The 27,989-nt window shown below is 44.8% G+C and overlaps 1 long non-coding RNA gene across 1 annotated transcript; it reads left to right on the forward strand.

Moving 5' to 3' along the window:
- Positions 1–1,614: 1,614 nt before the first annotated feature.
- Positions 1,615–27,989, forward strand: LOC135254434 (uncharacterized). The gene is made up of 4 exons (XR_010329888.1): positions 1,615–1,903; positions 3,719–3,908; positions 26,004–26,174; positions 27,156–27,989. It is a non-coding gene; the product is annotated as an uncharacterized LOC135254434 (long non-coding RNA).

A 27,989-nucleotide genomic window follows, 5' to 3' on the forward strand; every position in this document is an offset into this window, starting at 1 on the left:
CATTTATCACTAAAGAGGTATTGCTCTGGATCATTTCTAAGGAGGCTTTGGATTGCTTTGGTCTAATGGATGATGTACAAAAATGCTCCCTTTATTACAAAACTGTCTTGTTGACCTTGTAAAGCACCTCTATAAAACAGAGAAACAGATGACTGGGTCATTGGGTCATTTTTAAGCCAAATGCAAATGGTTAAACTCACCACCAGGTGACTATATGTTTTGTTATTATGATACTTTCTACATATTTACAGGTCACATGTACACTTACAGATCAAGCTGTCAGTTATTGGAGTCCAGGTGTGTTACCTGGGTTCACCTGTCCACCTGTGTTCTGACTCCTGCTTCGTCCTTATGGTTTTTACCTGCGCTATTAAATGGTTTGTTAATATCCACAGGTCAAAAGTTTTTTAATTTTGAGAATGTATGGTGAATTCTGAAATTGGTCCTAAGTATTCCATACATTACCTTCTGGAGTCAGAGGATATAGCTTTTTAAATGGATTAATACGCATCATTTATTTCAGCTTCTCCGTGCACAGCCATTTTAGAAAAAGGATTACAAGAGCTTCAGTAAGATGAATGCAGAGATGTTTATAAATGAGCCTTTAGTACTATTAGTTCTGTGGAAACTGTGTGTCAGTGCATTTATACGAATTGCTAACCCGTGTATAACCTCAGAATAAATGGCAAACATAAACAAATAACAACCAGCCAGTACAGCTGTGAGAGATACTGTTTGAAAAGCTGCTACTTTAATTGATTTATTTCTTTATTTTCTAAAGCCTAGAGGCATACATAACATTTTAAAGACCACTTATGGTCTCAACACTAGTCCTGATACAGCTTGTACCACCTTGGTTCTATTTAATTCAATAATGGCTGCTAATGTTCCAAAGAAACAAACATTTGTAGAAAATACCCAAAAGGTTACCTTGACAACACATGACATAATGCAGTTTAATGGGTATTGCCCTTCTCAGTTCAGTCACTGAATTGCTCACAAGGAAACGACAGTTGTGTTCTCATGCAAGGCACTAGTTCCTTGCTGCTCTTCGAAAGGAAATAAAAAAGAAATTCCACTGGCATGTATGAGAGACAATATTACATAAATTCCAAATTCTGTGGAATAAAATAATCTTCTGGCAGCCAGTGGAATTTAACCCCTCCCTGCCACGTGCAGCCAAAATGACCAGAATTTATGGGGGAAAAAACCCCAGAAGATGTGGATTGTACAACCAAACAGGTCACCTTTGGGTGTTTACAAGAAAAGATGATTAAACTATTAATCATAATTTTAATTACATTAAATAAAAAATTATGTTTAATGAATTATTAGTAAATTATGTCACCATTTAACATGCATATTAAATTAATTCTTGGAATAATTAAGTTTTATTTATTTCTTTAATCATGTAGTATTTATGCAGAAACCCAAGGGAGAGTATTTAGCTGGCTGTGGAAACGTAGCCTAAATCATAGTAAATGAGTAAATAGCCTTTACAATACCCCACTGCCTATAAAGAATAAACCTTGCAGGGAATGGGACTGAGTGAATTCATCACGGATCAGCCCATTTTACAGAAACTGCCAGATAATTGTTTTTGTTTTATAAGCAAGATCAAGCCAAAACAGAGGTAGGCCTAAAAGTGTTACTCGACAATCTGATTCAGTGTCACGTTATATCCCAGTTCTCTCGCAGCATATTTCTAAATCTCACACCACAGGCTACTTGGCCTCATTTGGGAGGAGGGACACGACCCCCCAGTGAAATATGCAGGCTACTGTTTAAGTCAATGTAAAGGTATGCGCATAGTAGACGCACACGCACCCATGGCTACCTGCGTCTGTCCAAGTCACGGGACTTCGGTTGAATCCGGTTGGCCAAACGTAATTCAACGGCTCAAGTGAGTTGAAAACCGTTTTTAAAAAGTAGGCAAGCACTTTTTGAAAATTAACTTCCAGAGTTGCTGCTGCTGCTAGCTGAATGGTCAAGTTCAAAGAAATTCACGGCCTTCGCTTTACTGTCCCAGTGTTCTAAACCGCTGATGTTTGCTGTTAGCGTTATGTAGCCTACCTTACAGAGAAACTCGTGCTTTGGTTTGGTTGCATGCTAAACACTTCGTTTTTTGTGCTTACTTGTGGAACTGATCTCTCGGTTGCATTCTGGAATTGTTGTTTTGTATTTTCCTTATGGGTGCGCGGGTGGTTTTGCTCAGGACAGAAAGATGTTTGGCTAATATTTTAAATTGTTTGTCAGCCGGCTAGCTAGCTAATAACAAACAACGGCTTCTTCAGCTGTTTACAGAGAGCTCTTCACTTGTGAAAAAGTTACTTTATATGCACTGTTTTTATTAATACTGCCACCTGAGATACTTGTTATTATAGCGAAACATGTAGGTCTAATTGTTGGTAAATAAAAATTGGTTTTAGAAGTAAAAAAAGTTGTATTTTAAAAAAATAATCTTGTCCACACAATATAGTAGATCTCAAGTCAGTGCCGGTGGGGCCCAGTACAGCACCGAGTAGGCCTTCTTGCATACACACTTCTGGGAAAAGGAGAGCACCGTCCCCGTGACAAATTTTCCCTACTCAACTTCTGCATCCACAGAGGAGCCATATTTCTATAGCCAAGATCAAGGTTCAAGGAAGCTAAGTTTTTGCAATTTACCAGACACAAAACAAATAATATAAAGCCATTTCACTGGGGATAAACTAAGAATAAGCAGTAGTAACACTGTGACTGAACACTTTAACAGTACTGCAAGATTAGTAACACTGAACATTGTAATAGCAACACTGTAACAGTGAACACTTTAACAATGTAACAGTGAACAAACGATAGACACCAAGAGTGAACACTGTCAATAGTAACACTGTAACACAGTGAACACTTTAACAGTTACGCTGTAACAGTGAAAACTAACGGTAAACACTAACGCTATACTTGTCCAACAGGGCCAGTGTCCTTGGATGACTCTGAAACTGTAAACGTCTGGAAGGCGAGCTTTACTGCTGTAATCAAGCTTCCTTATTTTGTCTGAAGTGTGTTCAGCGTTTGAGGCTCCGTATTGACACACAAACCAGATAACATCTCCGTGGTCTCTCATCTCCCCCTCTCTGATCTGTTTCTGTCTTGTTTTTCTGCCTCTCCTCTTTCTTGTCTCTCTTATCTTTTTTGCTTTATTGTCTTGCTCCCTTCCTCCACCAGTTTTCCCACTCCATAGGCCCATATTTTTCTCATCCAGTGGTTGATATGTATTCACTATAAACGAATGTGGATGGAGATGCATTGAATTGAGTTGATTCATTGACATGATACACGAGAGGTACAAACTGGCCAGACGTATGTGACAGTTTATTTAAAAGGATATAAAACAAGGAGTCTGTTAGTGATATTTCAAAATGGAGCCATTCTATTTCTAACAGTACTCTTAATTAAAGTCTAGCATAGTAACACACAAGACTACATTTTTTGCCACTTTGTGTGGAACCACCATCACCAATTAAAAAATAGCAATTACAATTTTATTCTCTGCCTCTCTCTCTCTCCCCCTCTCTCTCTCTCTCTCTCTCCCCCTTCCCTCTCTATTCCCCTCCCTCCCCTCTCTCTCTCCCTGCCCCTTTCTCCTCCCCTGTCTCTGTTTCTCTCTCCCCTCCCTCTCCCCTCCCTCTCTCTCCCTCCCTCCCTCCCTCCCCTCTCCCTCCTCCCTCCCCCCCAGCTGTAGGGGATCCCACTGTCTCCCGGTGCTGCCCAGCCCAGGGCTGCTCATTACTCTCGTGGCCCGGTGGTGCCGGCTCGGCTCGGCTCGGCTCGGCTCGGCTCGGCACCGTCTGACCTGAGCGCGGGACCCACGGAGCGGGGGCCGCAGACACGCCCGCTGGCGCTGGCGTCTGAGCAGGGGCTGATGGGTAGGCTCTGCTACGCGCTGTGGGAGAGGGCGACGCCGGTCTCAACAGTTCACATCCTCATTAATGGGGGTCGGTGCTCGGGGGGGGGGCATCGCCATAGCGATATGTGGGCACGGATGAAGGTCAGACACTGCAGGGCGAGACTCAGGGTTGAGTCATCCGCTGACTGCAGGCCACCTGTGTGGGTCCCAGGGCCAGTCCCAGAATGCATTGCTGTCATGGCTGGAGATGGGGGCAGCGTGCGCTTGGTGGGGAATCTTTTACAGGGCAGAAACGAGGCCCCCCTGGCTGCCTTGCCCATACCTGGGGCAGGTAGCTGTGGGAGCTGGGGCAGGTAGCTGTGAGAGCTGGGGCAGGTAGCTGTGGGAGCTGGGGCAGGTAGCTGTGAGAGCTGGGGCAGGTAGCTGTGGGAGCTGGGGCAGGTAGCTATGGGAGCAGGCTGCTGCTCACCTGTTGCTTACGACTTCACACAGTGACCCTGCAGTGTGATGAGATCCATACCAGCTGCAGCACTGAAGTGTTTTTGCAGTTGTTCGCAGTTTTTAGGTCATTTATATGTACAGGCTTCTGTGAGACTTGGTTTTGTTTCTTATTTTCAGAAGCCTGGTTTCATTGAATGCAATGGGGAATATGTTCACACAAGGATTTCCATAACATATTTAAATAATAGCCAATGTTGCCTGTATATGCTAATACAGCATAATATGTATATATATATATATATATATATATATATATATATTCGGGGATAGACACTCTAAACACAGAATCAGTGTAAACTGCTGTGAGAGAGGTGGAGGTTTCTGCATTTCCTGGCTTCTTTACATTTATATTTATGTTATTTATTTATCCCTTGTTTCACCAGGAGAGCCCCACTGAGATCAATATCTCTTTAATAAGGGTGTTCTGGCTGAGTGGGAGCAAGCCATTCAATAAGTTAGGGTCCAAGATAACATTAAAACAATACAAGCATATACGTGAAAAAAGTATTTTTTTGTGAGCCATGTATTCTGATGTTATGTGGTGCGACGCGGAACTCATTTGCATGTTATCAGTGGAGAACGACTCCGCTGAGTTCACCATTAACCCCAATAAAGCACCACGTTCTCCCTCCAGCCAAGCTGAAGAACTCCATTTTATTTCGTGCAAAAGGGCAATGAACAACTTGGCTTTAAAATCCAAACGGCAAGAAAAAAAGGCAGCTAATTTTGTGCACGCGTATGAATAAATGAATTTACAATTCCGCCACTGGTATTTTCTGAAAAGGTTGCCCTGCTCGCTAATTAAATTCCGAATTCAGCAGATTAAAAACCTTTTTCTGAATATGCGAACGGGTGCAGTGCAAGCTCTGGTGCGCCACACTCTAATGAAGTGTAATTGCATACGTTCAGTGAGGACGGGTAAGGGTGTGACCCGACCTCCCTGCTGGATATAATATAATATGCAGTACGACCAGAGCGTATTTCAAAATGGAGGATGCCGCAATAATTGGTTCTCAGTGGAGCACACTGCGTCATGTGATCCACCTGACTGTTCATGGGTATTCTCCACGGACTGCCTGTCATGAAGAAAGCAGTCAGTCCCTCGACAGCCAGCCTATAAAAAGTTCATGCGTATGAACAGTCAAAGATAAAGATGAAGGAGGCAATACAAAGGATATTGAAAAGGGAAAAGGGGAATATGAGGAGGTAATATCTGGATGAGCCCATACAAAGAAAACAAAACTAACCATTTGTGTAAAAACGAAGAGAGAAGAAATAAAGAAACAGCCATTTCCCAGGCTGTCCAAGTCCCAGGCGTGCAAGTGAACCACAGCACGTGTCATTTCACTTGCCAAACCAAGGTTGATAAATTACGGGTAGGGCAGGCTGTTACTTTATCCATCTATTGGTTCCAAGAGAGTTATAAAATAGTTTACGTTTGGATAGTAATACGGTGTGAAAGAAGTTGAATAACTATCTGTGAACCTCCCAGGTCGAAGGCATGCGCAGCCTTAAAATGACAAATGCCTTCCTTGGAAGCCTCACCAGCAAGAGCACTCCAATGCCATTAACCCCAAGCTGGTGAACAAGGGCGCCCCCTACCTGTGGCCATGCCGAATAGCACGCATTGAGCGCAGAGCTACCACTGAGCAGGTCCTGCTTCTTTAAGAGAATGAACTAGAACCTAAGTGATATGAATATCCTGGATTGTTGGGGTTCCCATAAAATTCTTCACACAAAGAGGAAAGAATGCTGAACACTGAAGTCCCCTGAAACGCTGTCAGGGTCCTCTTAAGTGAGGTGTGTAATCTGAACGGTGTCTGTTCATATTTAGCTGTGTAAATGGCAGGTCTGTGAGCAGTGAAAGTGTTACTGAATAAATAAAGTAGTGCAATCCTGGCTAGCACATAACACAATAGCAGTCATGTCATGAAAGAAGACCTCCTCTTCTCCGCTCCATATTTAGGCAAAAAAAAGGGCATTGGAACACATTTGGAAAGCCTAATGTACCTTTTGAACACCCTATGTCTGGCCCCCGCTAATGTCTTTCTCTACCAGAATAGATAAAAACCCTTTTTTGGCATGGAGCACCATTACTACACACAGCGCGTGCCCGTGGTTCGGGAATAGACACTCTAAACACAGAATCAGTGTAAATTGCTGTGAGAGAGGTGAGGTTTCTACATTTCCTGGCTTCTTTACATTTATTTTTATGTTATTTATTTATCCCTTGTTTCACCAGGAGAGCCCCACTGAGATCAATATCTCTTTAATAAGGGTGTTCTGGCTGAGTGGGAGCAAGCCGTTCAATAAGTTAGAACAATCCAAGACAACATTAAAACAATACAATAATTGAAAAAAAGTTAATGACACAAGTGTTTTGTTAGTATTAGCCAAAGTAGCAGGATTATCCATCTGTAGTTGTTTTAGCTGAGTGTTCCATGAACAAGGAACATCCATAGGTAAAATTCTGAGGCATGTGGACACCTAACAATTTTTTTTCATCAAGGATCATTAAAAAAAAAAAAAAAAACAATCTAATCCTGCCTGCAATAAGTTAAATTTAGACCCTGTCATGCATTTACCATTACTCAAGTCATTCATTATTGTTCCTGGGATTAATATTTGTTACAGTGCTCTGGCAAAGATCACACTTGATTCTGTTTTGGTACAGTGTGTGTACCTTTGCAAATTTTATAATTTTGTTCTGTGTCGTTTTATTTTCCCACAGCTGCACTGTTGCTGTGTCTGTGGGAAGGTATTCTACCTGTGGTCATTAGTGAAAGGTTTCTGTCCATCTTGTGTGAATGGTGAACAGGCAGTGTTAGACGCAGGGAATTGTGGGATACCCAAGATCACAGAACTTATTAGTTTAATTAGAAAGTAGTGCATTAATGAGCATCTGCAGCACTGTGAAAATGGCATTCCACACAGATGAAAGGACATACCGGACTGTTTCTTAGCTTCACCTGACTACTAAATATAGTCTTTTTACGTTTTATTTATTTATAAAACTGCATAACAATGAATTGTTAAGTTTGCACCACTGAAGACAGCCATGCTGGCTGTCCTGCATGATAACATGTGTGTGCAAGAGTGCGTGTGTGTGAGAGTGTGTATGTGTGCATGTGTGTGTGTGTGTGTGTGTTAGTGTGTGTGCGTGAGTGTTTGTGTGCGTGAGTGTGTGTGTGAGTGTGAGTGTGAGAGTGTGAGAGTGTGAGTGCGTGTGTGTGCGTGTGTGTGTGTGTGAGTGTGAATGTGTGTGTGCGTGTGTGCGTGTGCATGTGTGTGTGTTAGTGAATGTGTGAGTGTGTGTGTGTGTGTGTGTGAGTGTGAGTGTGTGAGTGTGTGTGTGCGTGTGTGTGTCCTACAGACACAGCGTGCCCGCAGGCCTGGTGTTGACTTGCTGATGAATGCTTTGCCGCTCCTGTTGGCGGCATCTGCTGCTTCTGAAGGACCTCATGCCGCGAGGTCCCCATGGCAACGCTGAAACTTATGAGTTGAGCGAGAGAGAAAACGAGGCCAAAAAGTTTCATTTTTTCTATTTCGCCATACCTCAGCCAGCGAGAATTTTCTCGCCGGCTGTGACACAAACGTTTTATATTTCTTAAAGAAAGATGGGAAAACCTTGATTAAAGTGACATGTTTGAGCAGTGCAGAAACCAATGTCAGTAACATGTTACTGCGGTCGGGTGTTGAATCTGCACCATACCCGTACGCACTGTGGCCAGCAGGTAGAGTGACACATGCGGGTGTCACCCAGGGCGAGCACTCCACCGCCCCCTGCTGGTCGGTCGGGTGATCGCGGTTACCCTGTTGAGCTGTGCTGAAAGTTACTTCCTCCGACTCACGTCTGTGTGGGCTTGACTCGGCGTGACCGTGGCGTGAAAAGAAGTGGCAGCAGTTCGGGAATGCGCATTCCAACTGACAAAAGTTGAAAAGGCGGGAAAAGAATGGAAAAGCCATAGTACTTACCACATTTGTTTCGCAGTGCCCCCCGATCTCATTATGAAATGATGTCATGACAACCCAAGGGGCAATTACTTATTCCTGTCCTCTCAGTGCTGATTGGGCGTGCAAATGAATTCACAACGATAGGCTTTAGCCGGCAGTTTCCTCTTGCATTCGACGAGTCTGCCCTTCGTTCAAAACGGATGACTTCTGTTTTAATTTCGAAGCCCTCGAATGGGACTGACTGACTGCTGAAGATAACATTCAGAATAGCCGTGCGGTGTGCAGCGTAGTTTTCTGAGGCAGGAGTTCCATCAGATCTGTATACAGAGTGTCTTGGCCTTTCGCACAGGCAGCCAATCCAATTTAATCCGGGGGCTGCTCGATGTTTCTGCAGGTGTGAAATGATTTTTGATCTGCTCGTCTCTCGCACACGCAAACATTGCGAGCCGTGGACCCAATTCTGCCCGAACAGCAGCATTTTTTTTGTTCAGTATGTCAGTGCCTAACTCATTATGCTTCCTACTTTGAATTACCTGAGGTGGGGGGGGGGGGGGGGGCATATTAGAATGATGGAGCGCTTTAGAAATGAACGTTACCAGCGTGCAGCGATTCGACTGGGAGAGTAACCATCAAGAGCAAAGGACCTTCATTGGACCTTTTCATCATTTGCGCTTGTTCACCACGAAGCAAAATGCAATCTAACCGTGCAATATAAGGGACCCTGACAAGCTGTGCCACGTAATGGATCCTGTTCCTCATTCTTACCCTTCGGTATCTTCCATCTTCAATCGTTTGGAATATTACTCTGTGCGACCCATTTCAATATTTTAAATATGTATTTAAAAAAAAAAAAAAAAAACATATGAAATGGAATATGAAATGCTAACATCCATAGAACTGCATGTGGTCATAGTGGATGTTTTCACAGGTTTTCCATACGGAATCTTAAATGCAGAATCATAATGGCACTCATTGAGAATGATATTTTCCTACTGATGAGATATCCCATTGCAGAATTTGAGTGATGAGAGTAAACGAGCAGTGAACTTGGATCCTTTATTCATGAGGTGGGGGGGGGGGGGCTGGTTCTGGCGCTGAGACGATTGCCTGCAGGCACTATATAATGATAATAATAAAAAAACTGTGTTTTAACATGCTGCAGGCTGTATGCAGCGGCCCACAATGCACCAGATGTTGTGCACAACCATAGGAGCAACCATAGAATCCAGTGTATTGTAATGGAGTTTGAGAAGGTTGTGATGACAGGTTGCCCAGTATAATGGCTTGGAACCCTGTGGGCTGCCCATTCTAGAATTCAGCATCCCCAAGAGCAACACTTTAACCCTTTGGAAGAGTAGAGTTACTACTCTTCAAAGGATCAAAACTTTTGTGTAACATTGTAGCACTCTTGACCATGCCCATGGTCCCCAGCAGATCATTGGCTGCCTGGCTGACTTTCATTTTAAGATTAAAAAGTTATGTTTCGCCTGAAGGTGACACTGCAAGCTCGATGAGGTCCTTCGGTGGTATTGAAATTCCAGGCTACCGTAGATACAAATTACCTTTCATTCACCCAAACTCCATCTGGGGGTTTATAATTTATTATTTTTATTAAACGCTCTATTTAAAATACATGGTCTCTGAATATTTGCATAATATCTCTATATTCTCCTTTTCAAAATGTTAAATTGGTTCTCAGAGGGCTATTTCTAATTTAGTTTAAGTGTGAACTAAGTGTCAAAGTCATAATTGCGCTTAATAATATTCATGCACACATAAATGCATCGACCCCCCCCAGCGGTGGAAGGGACGGGCTGGGGGATGCAGTGTAAATGCTGTGTGTATGTCCTGTAAGTCGCTGTGGGTAAGAGCGTCTGCTAAATGCCTGTAATGCATTTGTCAATGAGCTGAGTAACGCTCGTTTTCCTAAGTGGCCCTAGGCATCCCCTGCCTGCACAGAGTTAGCTGTAAAATCCGTGGAAAGCCATCATAGTCTCTCTGTTGGCCTCGGCAGGGGGGTGTAATGAGAGGCGAGGGGGGTGGTGGGGGGGATGGGGGGGTGGGGATTTGGGGGGGAGACACCCTCTCAGCGCCGTGTAGCCTTAATGGCACCGCTGTGCTGTAAATCATCGGTAAATGAAATACAAGACTCTGTCTGAAACAGCACCGTGGGCGATGTGGTCGCCCACCTTGCTACTGCCATCTAGTGGCAATAGAGAGCAGCTGTTGGTTCGTTGGGGGGAGTCAGTCGCTCGGTCGGTCGCTAAGGCATTGTTAGAGGTGACATCACTTGTAGGGCTTTTTAGACGTGGCCAAAAGAGAAGAAGAAGAATTCAAATAGAATAATAAATAGTCTGGGTTTACAAGTCAGCCGTTCATTTTGATCTAACGAAAAATAAAGGAAGAAAAACACCCTTGGAGGCTATTAGAGCTAGAACTAAACAATTTAATTATGTTGCATCATGCATAATTAAACACCGTTAAAATTAATCTGCAAACAGAGAATGCCACTCGCAGCGCTAAGCATGCAACGGAAAGAGAGCGTTTGAGTGAACTGTTGAGGGACTTGATGTTCTTCTGTGGTGCTTCCTGAAACATTCTCTGCAGCACAGCCTGATGGGATTGATGAATATACAGTGGCTCCCTAAGAGGGTCTCAGAGCTGTCAGTAAAATACTCATGAACTGCTTTGAAGGCATGGCTCTGCACATACACAATACTGGGTGTTTTATGACTATTAAGTAGTAACCATTAAAAGAGAGGGGAAGGTAGCTTTTGAAATGTGTGTCTATGTGCGTTTGTGTTTTTGCATGTGTGCATGTGTGTGTGCTTGTGTTTATGTGTGTGTGTGTGAGTGTATGTGTGAGTATACGTGTGTGTGCGTGTGTGTGTTTGTGTTTATGTGTGTGAGTGTATGTGTGGGTGTGTGTGTGTGTGTACGTGTGTGTGTGAGTGTACGTGTGTGTGTGTTGTGGTGTGGTTCGTGTGTGTGGTGGTGTGTGCTTGTGTTTGTGTGTGTGTGGTGTAGTGTGGTTACGTGTGTGTGTTTGTGTTGTGTTGAGTGTGTGTGTGTGTGTGTGTGTGTGTGTGTGAGTGTATGGTGTGTGTTGTGTTATGTGTGTGAGTGTGTGTGTTGTGTGTGTGTGTAGGGTGTGACGGTTGTCGTGTTTGTGTGTGTGTGAGTGTATGTGTGAGTATACGTGTGTGTGTGTGTGTGTGTTTGTGTTTATGTGTGTGAGTGTGTGTGTGTGTGTGTGTGTGTGAGTGTACGTGTGTGTGCGTGTGTGTGTGTGTGTGCAGCAGCATCTTCAGCCGAGCAGGCAGCTGATGTTGGACACCACACTGGACTGCAGGATCGTGCACCTGGTATGCCTGAAACTCTGGGTACATCATCAGAGTCTTTAAAGACATTCATCTTTACAGAGTGCCCCATTTTCCACACGGCACGGAAGATAAACCATTCTGCCCTCCTGTCAGAGGCAACCTCATATTCCGCAGAATTGTTTCAATAACTCTGTGTAATAATAATAATATATCCAGCTCTGCAGTAGTGAAGGAATATTTCAATAATCCCCCCCTGAATGATGAAGTTCACCCAGAGTGCTCTGGAACAGCAATGCTATTCCAACCCTCCATCATTCAGAAAATAATTTTCCATCTCTTTCTGTATTTCTCTTAAACATTTTATCAGACTCATGAACCTCCAAGGGTCTAAAGCTGCTGTAAAATGGACATTTAGACTTGAATATGGATCACTGGGAGGGGAATGGTTTATGGTAATATGGTGTGTGCAAAGCATGATGGGAAGGATATATGATGTAAAGTGGGGGGAAAAAAACTCCTTCAGTAGAATATCTCAATTAATATGGATGAGTTGAGTGAGGGAACCTTATTGGTAATATTCTTTTACCCTTTCCTGTCAATATAAAAAATAACTATCACTAAAAAAATTTGTTTGAAGTTATTGCTAACTCTGTTAATGCAACTTTGCAAAATTCTCCTGTTGAATGGAAAACTTTCATTTGGATTTTTAGGTTATTAGCTCTTCGTTTGGCTGCAGTTCTCAGGCTGCGTGAATTTTGTATGCTGGGCAGCTATAAAAACGTGAATGCGAATCAATGGCGGGAGTGCACTTATCTCTGTTCTTGATTAAATTTACCAGTGAAGTTTCAGAGGTGACAAATAACAGAGCAGTTTGACGTTGGCAGTTATCCACTTTTGGAGGTTTCGTTTTCATTGGAAGCCTGCTAATGTGCGTAAACGCAGACAAGCTAATGTGTGTAAACGCAGACGAATTTGCACAGACAGCAATCCTCTGCCCTGCACAGACAAATGGTTTTGAGCCTTAATGTTATTGTGTGATGTGCTCCATAGTGCGGTGAGTAATTGGCTCTGGCGTACTCTAGGAAGACAGGGCTTCACCCAGCAGTCTGTTGCCCCTGCGTCGCTGCTGGGCAATTGGGGTTACTGCGGGTGCCCCATGCCTTCTACCCCACTTGCGCAGTCCTCTGGTGCAGTAAAAAGTGCGGGCTGGCTGCATGCATCTTGGATAGCATGCACCTGACTGCATGCATGATCGTGAGCACGCTCCCAAATTCAGAGATGACAGTGCAGTGATGGGATGTGATTACATGTGTCACTGGGCCTTACAAACCGCGGAATTTAATGGGAATAGAAATATGAGAGTAATGGGAAAACAATATCGCTGTTCTTTTTATTAAAAAGTATTAGTTATTAGCCATCTGGTTTAATTATCATATGGTGAGTGTGAATGCCACAGTCCAGAGGTCCGTGGAAAGGGGATGCTCTTGCTGAAGGGAACACCCTCCCGTTCGCCAAACTTATTTCCTCGCTGAGATAACGGCCAAATGAGGACGCCGTGGTCCTGCTTTGTCCGTGTGAGAGGGTAGGCGGCTGACTGCGGAGAGGGGAGAACAGGCTCAGGTGGAGTATCAGGCTCCACGTCTGCATCAGAAAGAGGTGAAGAGAGATAATGGGCTTTTATGACTGTCACTGCTGGGCAGTGCCCAGTGCATGCCCATCAACAGGAAATGTTAGATATGATCACCAAAGAGTGACACCTTAAAAAAAAAAGTTTTTTCTGATGCCATGGCTCACACTGAAGCAGACAGTGACATCAACTGCAGGGTTAATAATAATGGACATTATTTATTTCTGAAAGGGAATGTGGTAATCATTCATTTATTCATTCATTCATTTTCACCCTCTGTCTCCCCCTGCCCTAAAAAAAACAAACTGGCAACAAAGCCAGCCCAAAAATCAGACGAATAAAAATTATAATAATAATCTGATTAATTACTTCCTGATCCATGGCCAAATGTAGTCAGTGTTTCTCTGCCGCTGAGACTGCTTGGCTTATCTTCAGGTACAGCATATGGCAGAGGTGGGCTTCTCGCCAGAGCAATAATTCCCGCTGCCTACCCCAGACTATTCTCTGCCCGTAAATACTCTCCAGGAAGTGGCGAAAAAAAATGCAAACACATAGAGTCTCGCAACCATCAGAGAATCCGACGTAACCCCCTCACCCTCCCGACCACCCCATCCCACCCCCACCCCCCCCAATGTTACCTGACTCTAGCATCCACTACAAATCCTGACATGAGTCATGTCACATGACCCACCCCCCCATTCCAAGGTCACCTTGTCGTGCCTCCAGGTGTGTGTCAGAGCCGCAGGTGTGGGGTCGCTCCAGGAAGAGGGTCAGATTCCAAATGGCATTTCCCTCCTTTTCCCGCCCACCAGATTAAAAAGTCCCTTCCCTTTGGAGGCCAGCTGCCCTCCCGGGAATGCCTGCTCCTGTCACTGTTTGTGAAATACAAAGTGAACAAAAATCTATAGTGGCCACCACAACAAAAAAGAAAAAAAGAAAGGAAAACCTTGTAGGGACGGAGTTTAGAGCCGCAGGCAACATTGTTTCGAGCAGACCCAGCGTTCTACTGAACGTTGCGGGATACTAATATAACATTGAACTGGGTGACAGTGATTAATGGTGCCCAATGGTGACTTGCTCCCTGGGCCATAACTTTCCCCAGCTAAATCAAAGGATATTTAATGAATTAAATCTGGGCAATAATTTCTTTTTAGAAACTCCTGCGTAAAGCCATGCCTTAATGCTCCATTCAGATCAGGTAAGTGTCAGGAGATTGGGTATGAATAGTTATGAAGTCCTGCTAGATCTAAATTACGGCTTTAGAGAGGAGGGGGGTCGGGTGGGGCGGGGGGGGGGGGGGGTCGGGGGTCTCGTTTGTTTCATCTTAACCCCCTCAGGCGCTTGTCGTTTCAAACTGGCTGCTCTGAGACTACGAGCCGGACTTGAGGGACCTGCGTCTCCGCGTCGGTCCTTTTCATCTTCAGTTCAGACCGCCGCTGGGCTTCGTTTCGTTTGGGTCTTGGGCGAAAACGCAACTTCAAAGCGCCCCCCGCACGCTCCAGCCGTGGAGGGGGAAGCGCCGTTGTTTCGGAACACTAACTTCCAGTTTACCACGACGACGACGACAACAGAGAACGCTCCCTGACATTCCGGAACACAGTTTGTCATTTCGCCTTTATTGGAGGAGGCTTGCAGGCTGCGCTGTATCGCCCCGCCCCCCCCCACCCCCCCCCCCCCCCCCCCGATGGACCGTTGGAGTTGCGTTAACACTTTTGATATGGCTCATCTTTGAACGGCCGAGGTGACGCCACTGGAATCGGAGATGAGATGAGTTGAGTCTCCCGAATCATCGGTATTCTGAGCACACTGAGTGTAATTGGGATTCCCGGCCTCAGCCTCTAACACAATAAATTAGTGTCTGTCAAGTCGAGCTAATTCACACGTCCTATTTCATTAATCCGTCGGCGCGACTCAATCGGAGCTTGACAGCTGCACCACGGGTTGCTCTGCACGCTCTTTCTAGAAGGCGGAGGCAGGTCAATCTTAATACGCTGGACAACTGCAGGTGTCTGTGGCACGGTCCTGCTTAAATCACTGGGGGATTTGAGATGCATGTGGTGAAATAATGTGTGCAAGTAAGTGGGGTTAGGGTTAGGGGTTATTTGTTCAAATGTCGGTCTCCTAGCTTCATTAAAGGTGTTGTCTTTCTCAGCTTAGAATGCTACATCTCTCCTTATGTCAAGCTAGTCCCTGTGAAGCAAGTCATTACATTACATTACATTATAGGCATTTAGCAGAAGCTCTTATCCAGGGTGACTCACACAACTTTTTACATAGCATTTGAATCGCATCCATTTATACACCTGGATATATACTGGAGCGATGCAGGTGAAGTACCTTGCTCAAGGGTGCAACGGCAGTGTCCTGCCTGGGAATCAAACCCGTGACCTTTAGGTTAAAAGACCAGCTCCTTACCCATTACACTACACTGCTGCCCATGTCCACTTTCAATGGGCAGGAGAGCATCTGGCTCTGTTTTTGACCTGGATGTTTTTGCTCCGTATGCCTCAAAGTACAAATATGACCAAATCCCATCAGTCTGTACCAAGTACAGATTGCCACTGTCCCTAAAACAGTCCCTAAAACGGTCCCTAAAATGGTCCCTGAGACCCTCCTGCTGGTTTTTTTTTATTCCTCAAATGCTCTTCTGTGTAACGGTAAATGGTAAACGGACTGCATTTATATAACGTACTTTCCAGCAACAACTGCACAAAAACGCTTTACAATGATGCCTCTCATTCACTCACATTCACACTCACACACACACATACCAACAGTGCAAGGCACAGAGCGGCTCGTTGGGAGCAAAGGGGGGCGGGGGGGTGGGGGGGGGGGGGGTTAGGTGTCCTGCTCAAGGACACTTCCACACAGTCAGAGAACCGGGGATCGAACCGCCCGCTCTCCCTCCTGAGCTAATGTTGCCCCCTGTAAATGGACTCGGTAAAGGAATCTCAGTAATGTATGTCTCTGGATAAGATGCCTGGCCATGGAAGTGTGTGTCTGAATGTATGAAGTGTGTGTGAATGTAAGTGTCTGCCTAAAGTGTTTTACTGAATAAGACCAGTGCAGTGACTGTGCGGGGATGTCTGTGCTGTTGTGCATGCTAAAGGCTTCTGGGTTTTGCTTGACTAAGTGAGCCAGAGACAGAGAGGGTAACTGCAGCACATCTTCAGCCGTGACTCGGTGGTTGAGAGTGAGAGAATTTAGAGATGTCCCCACGGCAACTGTGGGCTTGATGTCATGTGACCTGTGGACCGTGCGCCATTACAACAAGGAGCCAGGTGTTCAGTCGAGAGGCACGGAGACCTGTTTGAGTGAGGTCACAGATGTTGCTATGGGGTTGCTGTGGGGTCTGTTGCTATGGAGACACACAGGTGCGTACAGCGCATGGGTCCGATTTACACAATGATGTATATTCACTGTGCAGCGACCCCGGTGACATACCGTGCTTCTCCGAGGCGACGCGTGTGAGCGACACGCAGCAAGAAAGCTGGAGAGCATTTAGCGGCACGAAGGATGTCTGCTGACTTCTAATCCGTTTAAATTTGAGTGCCTCCATGAAGATACAAAGCATGTCTAAACCTCATTAATCCTAATTAAATACTTTGCCTTTGGACACAGCGTAATCAATTCGTAAACAAATACTAATTGTCTTCCCAATTCGATATACATGGCGCAGTTAGCCACGCATGTGACCCTTAGATAAATGCACTGAAATGATATCTGTCTGGTTGAGTGTTAATATAGAGAGTAACCCCCCCCCCGAGTGCCTCTTTGTGTTTGTGGAATCTGAACAGGGACAGGAGCCCCCCCCCCCGCCTGGGATCAACATGGGGGCTCCGCGCTGACAAACGACAAAAACAAACATTTAAAAAACAAAACAAAACAAAACAAAAAAACTAAGAAAAGAAATAGTGAGGTGGCTATTCCTCTCCAGGGGGAGATGGCATTACTCTGAGAGGAGTCGCAGAGCTTAGGGTGAGCTCAGCTGCATCGCGATCGTTTAAAATGCGCCGCAGCGAAAGGAGAATAACGCGCTAGCGTGTCGTACCTCTGCACAGTCATCTCTCAGCACGGTCATATCTCAGCACAGTCATATCTCAGCACGGTCATCTCTCAGCACGGTCATATCTCAGCACAGTCATATCTCAGCACGGTCATCTCTCAGCACGGTCATATCTCAGCACAGTCATATCTCAGCACAGTCGTACCTCAGCACGGTCATATCTCTGCACAGTCATATCTCAGCACAGTCATATCTCAGCACGGTCGTACCTCTGCACAGTCATATCTCAGCACAGTCATCTCTCAGCACGGTCATATCTCAGCACAGTCGTACCTCTGCACAGTCATATCTCAGCACGGTCGTACCTCTGCACAGTCATATCTCAGCACGGTCGTACCTCTGCACAGTCATATCTCAGCACGGTCGTACCTCAGCACAGTCATATCTCAGCACAATCATATCTCAGCACAGTCATATCTCAGCACAGTCATATCTCAGCACAGTCATATCTCAGCAGGGTCATATCTCAGCAGGGTCATTTCTCAGCACAATCATATCAGCACAGTCATATCTCAGCACAGTCGTACCTCTGCATGGTCATATCTCAGCACGGTCGTACCTCTGCACAGTCATATCTCAGCACAGTCATATCTCAGCACAGTCATATCTCAGCACGGTCGTACCTCTGCACGGTCGTATCTCAGCGCGGAGAAGGCATAGCCCTTCAGGTGTGGGTAAATGACCCAATTAAACACGGCTTCAGGTTGGTCTGAAGTGTACGTTTGGTTTCAGAAGAACTGCAAGGCATGTGACTGGGCTTCAGCTCTATGGCATTTTAGATCAGAAATGAACGCTGTTTGCAACCCGTGCTTATATTGAGTTTGGTGACTATGCACCTCATTCTTGACTTTTGAGTCGCAAATGTTAAGAAGTATAACACTGAAGTGCTTTTTTATTTTTATTTTTTTAGTTTGACTCGGAGCCTAAGAGGCAGTTATCTTCTCTAATTGCATTTTTCTAAATTGATATAAATGTTCAGAAAAGGACATAAAGGGCACGGCTTGAGGAATCTTTGCTGACTCATCCGAGGAGCCAGACTGGTGAGAATCTCAAGCACCTCTTGGAACGCGTCCAATCAGTAGCCACCGTTAGAGATGTCTCTGACTGTCCACAGGCTCTGCACCGATGGGTCTTCTTTGGAGGGTTCACAGAATCAGCAAAAAGGAAAAAAATAAAAAAATAAAAATTTAATGGGCAGCATTTGCTAAAGTCCAGAATTCAAATATGAGGAGTGTAGTGTACAGTATTTTAAGAGACAGACTTGAATTATTATTACTTTTGTTTGTACATTTGGAAGCATCTGTTTACTAACTGGATATGGGTTAAGATTAAGAGAATTGTAAGCATTAGAGATTGATTTTAGAGGATATACATTTTTTTTTCACTAGTGGAATGTACCAGTATATATAGCGATATATCAATGGTTCTCAAATTCGGTCCTGCCCCCCCCTCCCCCCCCACACCCTGTGTATGCTGGTCCTGATGTGATGTGAGCTGTTATATTTATTTTGGCATATTGGTTGCACCTTCTAGTTATCATTAGACAAACAAAAGACAAATTTCACATTTTCTGATTACTTTTTTTCTTCTTCTTCTAAGTGTTCAAGAATCTGCAGACAGGTACTCATTTACCTGAGTGAAAGGTCCCCCCCCCTCCCCCCCAAACCTTTATCTTGTTGCCTTGCCATTTTCGTTTTTTTGGCAATGGCCTGTGAAATCATCCTTCTCTCTGACTGGGTTTTAAAATAAAAAAAAAGCATTATCCTTTGCAAAGCCCTTGCAGCTCTGAAGCTGTCTGACGCCGTGTTTTGCCTCTTAGGGTGCTTGGCATTCCGAGCGACGCCGAACCTCTCGTTGGAGTAAATTGGCCATGATGGGACTGACTGGGCACCAGGAAAGAAAAGCCTTCAGGTCCCATCTCTGACCTCGGTGTTTCCAGAAGGAATTAATTCTGTTTCTCTAATTGAGAACAGCTCACCTGCCCATATTACCCTGAAATAAAAAAGCAAAACAAACCAAACAAAAAAAAAAACAAAACAAAAACATTCTCCTCATTGCATTTTGAATTTAATTTAGGATGGAAAAGAGGTTTTTTTAATTTTTTTTATTTTGGTCATCAGAGAGACCGTGTGATTATAGGGAGAAGCATCGGAAATTAGCATATGCTATAAATGCTGTGATACATTGCATTGGATATTGTTTGAAAATAATCTATGTTTAAATGTATCTGTCCCTATCAAATAAACATTAAATAAAAAAATAAAATAAAAAAATATAGTAAAATATGCTAATATTGGCAGTGTGCGTGCAAAATGGCTGCCATTCTGGAAGCATGTTTTCCCTGGGGCTGGCTTTTGGTGTGGCACAACGTATTCCACCCTGCTACGTGCTACTCCCTCTTTTAGCCTGATGGCGAAAACACTTCCAGCCCAATTTCCGTTATTGCTGTTCCCTAGTTTCCCCATCTCATTGTACCAAGCTTCTGGATTCAAACAATACGTTTGAATTTTAAAATTCAGAAGTTAACCAAACAATCAAATCTCCCTGGACCCGCTTAGCCTGGCCTGAGTAAGGGGGGTAGGGGATGGGGGGGGAGCGACACAGGACGAATTCTGATTCGCTGTAACTTATCTGCAAAAGTACAGTGGCCCCAAGGTCACCAATAGAGCTGGAGAAAGTTTTGCAAAATGGAGCACCGGGCCTGCTATCAGTCTCTGGCAAACCGGCGTTCGCTGCCTTCTAATCCGGCAGCGCCTGAGCTAACGGTGTGATAGTGGGAAGAGATTACATGGGGGGGGGGGGGAATAAATCACAGCCCGGGGGGGGGGGGGGGGGGTTCACACAGCGCTCACACCTTTTTCAGATGGGGACATGGTTCCAGAGTCGCTGTATTGCAGCCTTGCAATGCCAGTCAGCTCTGCTCAAACTTTTTTTTTTTTCCTCTGGAAAATAAAGAGAGCCTACATGGTAGTTTCGTGCATTGACACAGAAGTCAGATTTCTAGCTGATGTCATTGGGTGAGATGAGCAATAGCCAAAAACTGAACAAACAAAAGCTGCACGGACAAAATCAGCAGCAAGAGAGTTATTTCAATGAACAAATAAATAAATAAATAAATAAAACTCCAGTGTAAAAGCAAGTTTATTGACGAAAGCAAGATTATTGATTGAAAAACACAACAGCTGTCAAGCGTCAAGAGACTTTTTTATTTTTAATTACAGCTCGACATCGACGCAGATCATCGATTGGCTGCTGCTGTAATTTAGCCCCCTGTTCTCCCGCTGATGCAGTTTGGTGTTCCTCGCGCTCGCTGTGCGTCTCTCAGCTCCAGAATGGACCGGCCTGCTGCCCGGAATCATTGAAATCCCGATAACTTTCGCAGAATATTTCATCCTCCAGCAACGGCACATTTAAAGTGTTCATTTTGAAATTCCACTGAACGCTTGCGTCTGATTAATGATGTGTGCTTAGGCGGAAAAAAAAAAAGCAATACTGTTGAGCTGTTCCTCTGCCAGTTCATTACCATACCATAACAATGCACTGACAAAATAATGAACTACAGAGGCGTATATTTACACAGTGATCTCGGCAGATCTTTTGTCCGTATAAACATTTTCATTTAATTCGTAGTCTACTTATAACTAACTCCAAGTGAAGAACTTTAAACAGCAGGTAGAGTTCATAGAGTTCTAGGCTTTGAGCAGAGTTTGTTACTGATTCATTCAGTGCTAATGCTGTGCTGTTCCTTTGCTAAGGTAAGCAGTTGAGTGTTGCATGTCTGGATTGCTTGTCTGCGGTATTTTCTTGTTGTGGCAGATGCAGGCGCCTACGCTCGACTGTACACCTGTGTTTAAACATATAAATGTTATATCAGAAGAGGGGTGGTCCAGAGAGCTATCTGAAGCCAGACCTTTTCAAAGAAGATGAGGAACTTGTGGGACTGATCTGTGTGTGTGTGTCTGTGTATGTGTGTTGTGTGTGTGTGTGTGTGTGAGCGTGTGAGCATGTGAGTGAGTGTGTGTGTGTACATGTGTGTTCTGTGTTCTGTGTGAGCATGTTAGTGTGTGTGTGTGTGTGTGAATGTATGTGTGTGTGAGTGTATGTGTGTGTGAGCATGTGAGCATGTGAGTGTGCATGTGTGTGTGTGTGAGCATGTGAATGTATGTATGTGTGCATGTGTGTATGTATGTATGTATGTATGTATGTATGTGTGAGTGAGTGTATGTGTGTGTTTGTGTATATTGTGTGTGTGTGTGTGTGTGTGTTGAGGGCACAGGGCAGTGTGCTTGCCGTCTGCGTTCAAAAGGTGTGGACAGCACTCTGGCCTCCGCCAGTGCTTATTGACATCGCTTGTATTTGGCTCAAAAAGATTCTCTCCACAGAGACGGAGAGAGAAACTGCGTTTGCAATTACTGTGTGGGAGTGAGCTGACAGTGGGGTTAAAGGTCACGGTCTTCTGAGTGGTCATCCAGGCTCAGACTCCGTCAGTGCTTTGTGGGCCCTGTCAGTGTTGCTCGATCCTGCTGGGTCTTTGACATTTATCGGATCCGGCTCGTTAAAATGGAGGCCGCCGGTGACGGCCTTTCGTTCCGTCTCGACAACGCCAGCGTTCCTTTCAGGTAAACCCGACCTGGATTCCGCCGTAGCAATCTCACACGGCCCTGGAGTTTATAACTGCACTCCGTCATTAATTTGTTAACCTGAAAGTTGACTGCATGGTCATATTGAACATTAAAAAACCCCACACCGTGAGCTGGCCAGAGGAGGGTGGGCCCCCCTCCAAGTTCCTTCCAATCCATTTCAACTTTAAGCTTTTCACTGCCATTGTCACCCTAAGCTTTCTATTGTAGGGGTTTGGACCAGGGTCCATTTTGTAAGAAATGTCTGTGAAATGTGCTGTAAAAATAGATGTGATTACATGTGATCATTGACTCCTCAGTGCCCCCAGCTTGCAGCTGCGTTGTTGTCTTGATGGATGCCATGCACATGCTCCTTCCTGGTGCTTCGTCTCCTTGGCTGTCACCAGGATGTACTCTCTGCAGGTTAATGAGCAATCCATTTGCTGCTTAATTAAATCTTTTGCCAAAAACCATTTAATCAATGTTAAATATCCATATGCCCTATTTCATAAAAACACATTTTAATTAACCTGAATGATGAATGACTTCACAGTAGTATATCAAAAGCCTTCATGTGTTTGTTGCTGTGCCATAACACCTTCATAATTCATCGCTGTATAAAAGTGATGCTTTGTGTTAGTTAGATGTGGAACGATCTATGAAGATGCGTTTTGCGTGCTTCATGGAGGGTTAGGGAATGTGCGTGGTGTGACATTTCGACACTTAGCACGACATTTCGGCACTTAGCACGACATTTCGGCACTTAGCACGACATTTCAGCACTTAGCACGACATTTCGACAATTAGCACGACATTTCGGCACTTAGCACGACATTTCGACACTTAGCACGACATTTCAGCACTTAGCACGACATTTCGACAATTAGCACGACATTTCAGCACTTAGCACGACATTTCGACAATTAGCACGACATCTGGACTCTTAGCACGTGACTGAATCACCTCCGGCACGTTGCGAAGCTGTGTGACCAGGCGGCACGCGGCGGGCTCCTTAGCGATGCGCTCGCTTAGCGCCCCGGCTTCTGCCGTGACCTTCTGCGCCCGCCTCGCGGTGTCGAACAGGGGAAAAAATGATCAGCGGCGCACACGTGATCAAGCGCACGCGTGTGTGTGTGAAACGGGCTGCATGTGAAGGGCTGGATGCCTGTGCGTAGGTGACCTCTCATGACCATTAGGGCCGATTTCATCGGAGGGAGAGGTAGTCAATAAGAACACGGGGTTATCTGCGGTGTCTGAGTGACGCGCTGCGTTGGAGGGCCACGCTGGCGGTCCGTGGCGGTCCAGTGTGTTCGCGGGCCTGTCAGAGACCAGCTGTGTCGCTTGGTGACCTTGGAGCCCGCTCTTCGGGGGGGGGGGGGGGAGTCACGGAGGAGAGACGAGATGGAACGGCCGTTTTGTGGACGGGGGAGATTGCACCAGGGAGTTGTGAACACCTTCTGTCCTTCACAGACGTCAGGAATGTCAGACCGTTACGCAACGGGGGACTGACGCAACGGTGACACGACTTCCGCTTTAATTAACCTGACCTCCGCAAGGCGTGAAGAGCTCATTAAACACGTGCCTCAAAGACAGGGACAAGGACTCCCCCCCCCTCCCTCCCTCTCCCCTCCCCCCTCCCCCCTCCCCCTCCTCCTCCCCCCTCACCCCTCCCTCCTCCCCCCATCTTGATTACAAACATGAAGCTTCTAACTTTAGAGAATTAAGTGCGAAGAAGTGTCAAGGTCATATTTTGAATGAAATTTGGGAGAATTTTTCTCAAAGCTTCAGCTGCTGGGCGGCCACTAGAAGGTGGTGAATTGTGGCCAAAAAGCTCTGCACTCAACAATCAGGGTGCTTGACTGGCTGCCATCTGATAAATCTTTTCCCCCCCCCTCCACACCTCCCCCCCCATGCCCCTCTCCACCCCCCCCATTCACTGCACTTCATCTCCTCCACTCACTCCTTCTCCTCGCTGTAAACACACTCTGCTTTACGAGCATCGTGACCTGCCTTGCCCTCATTGGCCGGGAGGTCCAGGACCGCCGTCAGACGCCAAACAAACAGGAAGTGGCCAATCGGTAGTCTCGGAGCGGAGCTCCATTCGTTTGCAGCGCTCGACAGGGGGGCAGTGCAGCGGGGGGGGGGGCAGTCGCCTGATTTCGGCTCAAAGATTTATCCTCGCTGAAGGCCGTGGGCTGTCAGCGGTGATGGAGGGAAATCTAAAAACCGAAGACGTGGCGGCTCTCCCGCGGCAGTAAGGAAGACTTACGGCGCGCTCCCGCTCCCGGCTGTACGCGCCGTGAGGTGAAGCGGGAAAACCGCGGTCCCTTCCCGCCGGGCGGAAAAGTTCGGAGCGTCGGGTCCGGGTGCAGAGACGATTCTTCAGCAGCGAACGGAGGGATAGTGATGGATGGAGGGAGAGTGATGGATGGAGGGAGAGTGATAGAATGTCTGCTCAGGAACGTACAGAGGAGGGCCGTGCTGAACAGGCAAAGGTGCATCATTGTGAGAAGAAAGAGGGCGGTCTCTTGAGCTTGATGAAAAATAATGTTTATTTACAGGAATAGCAGTTATCAATACATGGAGTATATTCTTGATTCACAGTCAGTCTGAACCTCGTTCTCCGGGCTGAGTGTCTTTAAATACCTGTTTTTCATACATTGTTTTCTGAGGCAGGAAACAGAAATGTATATTCAAAATAATGTGATTTGATCACTGTCCAGCCTCCCTAAATCAACCAATCTGCCTGTCAGTAGGGGGTCTAATGTTCTAGTTCCCTAGCCAGGAAACAGTCTATTGTATTGTTAATCAAGTCTCCTTGTTTGGAATAGTTCCTGACCACCCACTCCCAGCTGCTGTTCTGTAATGCAGTACTACGCTGATTTGGTGCTTATAATCTGTGTTGTCCTTGTGATAATTTGGCCAAAACGATCTGGGTGGCAGGCATAGTGGATTTGCTAGCGTTTGAGACATGAGTGGATAATCTTACATCCCTAGGAAACTTGTGTCTTTTTCAGTAAATGTAGAAGCAGTGGCTCTGTACTTGCTGGGGGTGTGGGGTGGGGGGTGGGGGGTGGGGCGGTGGGAGGAGGAGGGGGAGGTCAGTGGGGTGGTTTGGGTTTTGGCTGAGATCAGGGGCTCAGTGGGAGAAGCTGACTACCCCCCTGAGACCCAGCAAGAAAAAAAAAAACATTTAAGTATTCAAAACACAAGTGTCTTGGATGCAAAAAATATCATGTTGCAGTCAAAATGTTTTCATATATATAATTTATTTTCCCTATTATGTGTCCCTTGTAGTGTAGGTTTCAGAATGCTACAATAAATGGTTCCTGAAACTCGGGTCCCCTACAAGGGGACAAAAATTAAATGCCGAGCCTTAGGTGAGTGTCCCTAAAATAGCGAGGTCAGGCACTCTCTCTAGCTCTGACACACAGCCCACAGGCACTCAGTGCAGCTGCAGGTTCTGTTACAGGCATTCTGGGAGTATTTCTTTGCAGTCAAGGGCTTTGGCAGTTCTGTTTTTTTTGGAGAGTTTCTACTAAATTATTTAGGAACAGTAGCTGTTGTCAGCACCCATGTGAAATCATTATGGGATTGGATTGCACTTCCGTTTGACATTCTGGGACTTTTGAGCAAAACGCGAGGCCCAGAACGACTGTATTACTGGCTCTACGCATGTCAAAACAGACTGTGTGTGTTAGATATTTTTATTTCATTTTATACATGCAAACTGATGCAAATGCTGAAGAAAAAAATGCAATAGGAATTAATATGCAGCTCAACAGGTGGACAGGCTGGCACCAGATCAAGCAACAGGGGGCGCTAGTGAGCACTGAGTCAGTGTAATCCTAGTGGACTGAAACCCCCATCCCTGGGTGATGTTGCAGTTAGTGTGAGTGACTTTGGTAAGAAAAGTTATCACTGGCTGTCTGTTATACTAAAGCCTTATGTGGAAGAAAAAAAAGATCCCTGTTGTGCTTTTCTGTTTGCCGTGTGTGTGTGTGTGTGTGTGTGTTCCTTTCAGGAACCTTGCGTTGGAACCTGTAGCTGTCAGTCTGGAGCTCTGCTTGGTTGAAGGCCTGGATCCTGGAGTGGTCGGAGTTCTCCTGGGAATATGCGTGGCTTCCTGATTGTGATTTCCCAGTCCTGGTCCTTCCTGTTCCTTCCTTCCTGTTTAATCCTGCCTGCATGTCTGGTGGGTGTGGATGTTATCTCCTGGGGGTTGCTGCTGAGTGCATTAACAGGCTTAGGAAAGGGTTAAACTGGGATGACCATGAGGTCAAGAGTCAGCCTTGTGCATTTTCATATTTATATTTTTCAGTGAAATGCATCTTTTCCATGTGTTTCCTTTGTTTAAATGATATATAAATTGTTTAAAAGTAATTACTGATTGAATTGATGGTTAAATCCTTTTAAAATAAATGTAAATTCATTAAATTGTCTTTCATTCATTTTACTAGAAAATCACACAATTAACTAGCATGTCATTAATTAACATACGGTGCTAGAGGGTCAGGGTCAGGCAAATGGTCACTGTTGGTACATAAGACAATATCCTTATGTATTTAAATATTTCAAAGATTTACCCTCGCTGAAGGCCGTGGGCTGTCAGCGGTGATGGAGGGAAATCTAAGAACCGAAGACGTGGCGTATTTTTCAGTGAAATGCATTTTTCAAAATGAATGACTTCAATCACATTTACTTCTATTTCCTTTATTTAATTTGTGATGTTCTAATAGTTTTTCCTTCATTTTAATGGAAAATCTTAGCTGACTCTTTGGGCCTGAAATAGAGTTTAGGGTTAGATTTGGACTGGAGTTATAGTTAAGAAGTTAATGTTCAAGCTGAGGCAGGATTAGCGTTAAGCTTAGTACCTTCATAAGCGTTTGGGCAAGGGTTAGTCTATAATTTTGAATGATTCACATTCTTTTCACAGAGGGACATAAGTCATTTAAATATACATTTATTTGATGGAAAGGAAATAAATTTGAATGAAGGACAGTTCATTTTTCATAATAATGATTTCCAAGACATTTACTTGTATTTACTTTATTGAATTGGCGATATTTAAATAGTTTTATTGCAGAATCCCAAATGTAACATGAATTTAGCCAGTAGTATGATTGATGTTCTTGTTCCCCTCCCTGTTCCTGCTTGGGTCTGTGGGGATCTTCAGTTGAGATGACAGAGCCAGCCATTCAACATCTTGGTGACGGTCCCGTCCGCCCAGTGCATGTCATCCCATGTGGTGTGGACCTCTGGGGGGGGGGGGGGGGGGGTGGTTCTTGGGGGGTTGTCCAGGTTTCTGGAGTGGTTGATGAGTGTAATCCAGATTTATGATGCTGGGATGGCGGATTTGGTCATCCTCAGCATGGTGCAGCTGCTTGATGGCTGTCTTCTTCGTGTGCTGGTCTTTGTTGTATACACACACATTCCTATTAATTCATTTTACTGTGGTTGTTTGATGATTAAAAATATTTTGGGATCATATGAATCAAAAAATTTACATTTTATTTATTTTTCCATTATTCCATACGTCTTATGCATTTAGTGGTTTTGGACTGAAATCCATTATTTACCATAAATTTATTCTAATACATTCCTATTAATTTATTTCTCCATAGTTGTAAAATCTATAATTTTCTATACATCTGGATAAAAATGTCTCTTAAAATGTTAGCATTTCTTAGCATTTTCTCCACTGTTTAGACAAAAGTCTATAGTCTTATGTATTTGTGCCATAACAAAAATGCATTGTTTAGATAAGGGTTTGGTTTCTTGCCAAGCCTAGGTATAAAAAAAATAAATAAAATACTTTACATAGTTTCCATTTAAAAAATAAATGTTCTAATTTTAAAACTGTACAAAAAATGGTGGGTATATTCTGCGAGGTGTGCCTTCAAGTGTTTGGTTTCTGTTGTACATGAAGGTGAAAGTTTTCAGAGTTGGTTTTGCACTGCCCTTGAGATGCTCTCCCTGTGTGATTGGTTAATAAATTGTACTTTATGAA

The sequence above is a fragment of the Anguilla rostrata genome, chromosome 5, assembly GCF_018555375.3.
Source record: "Anguilla rostrata isolate EN2019 chromosome 5, ASM1855537v3, whole genome shotgun sequence".
In the NCBI taxonomy this organism is placed as follows: Eukaryota; Metazoa; Chordata; class Actinopteri; order Anguilliformes; family Anguillidae; genus Anguilla; species Anguilla rostrata.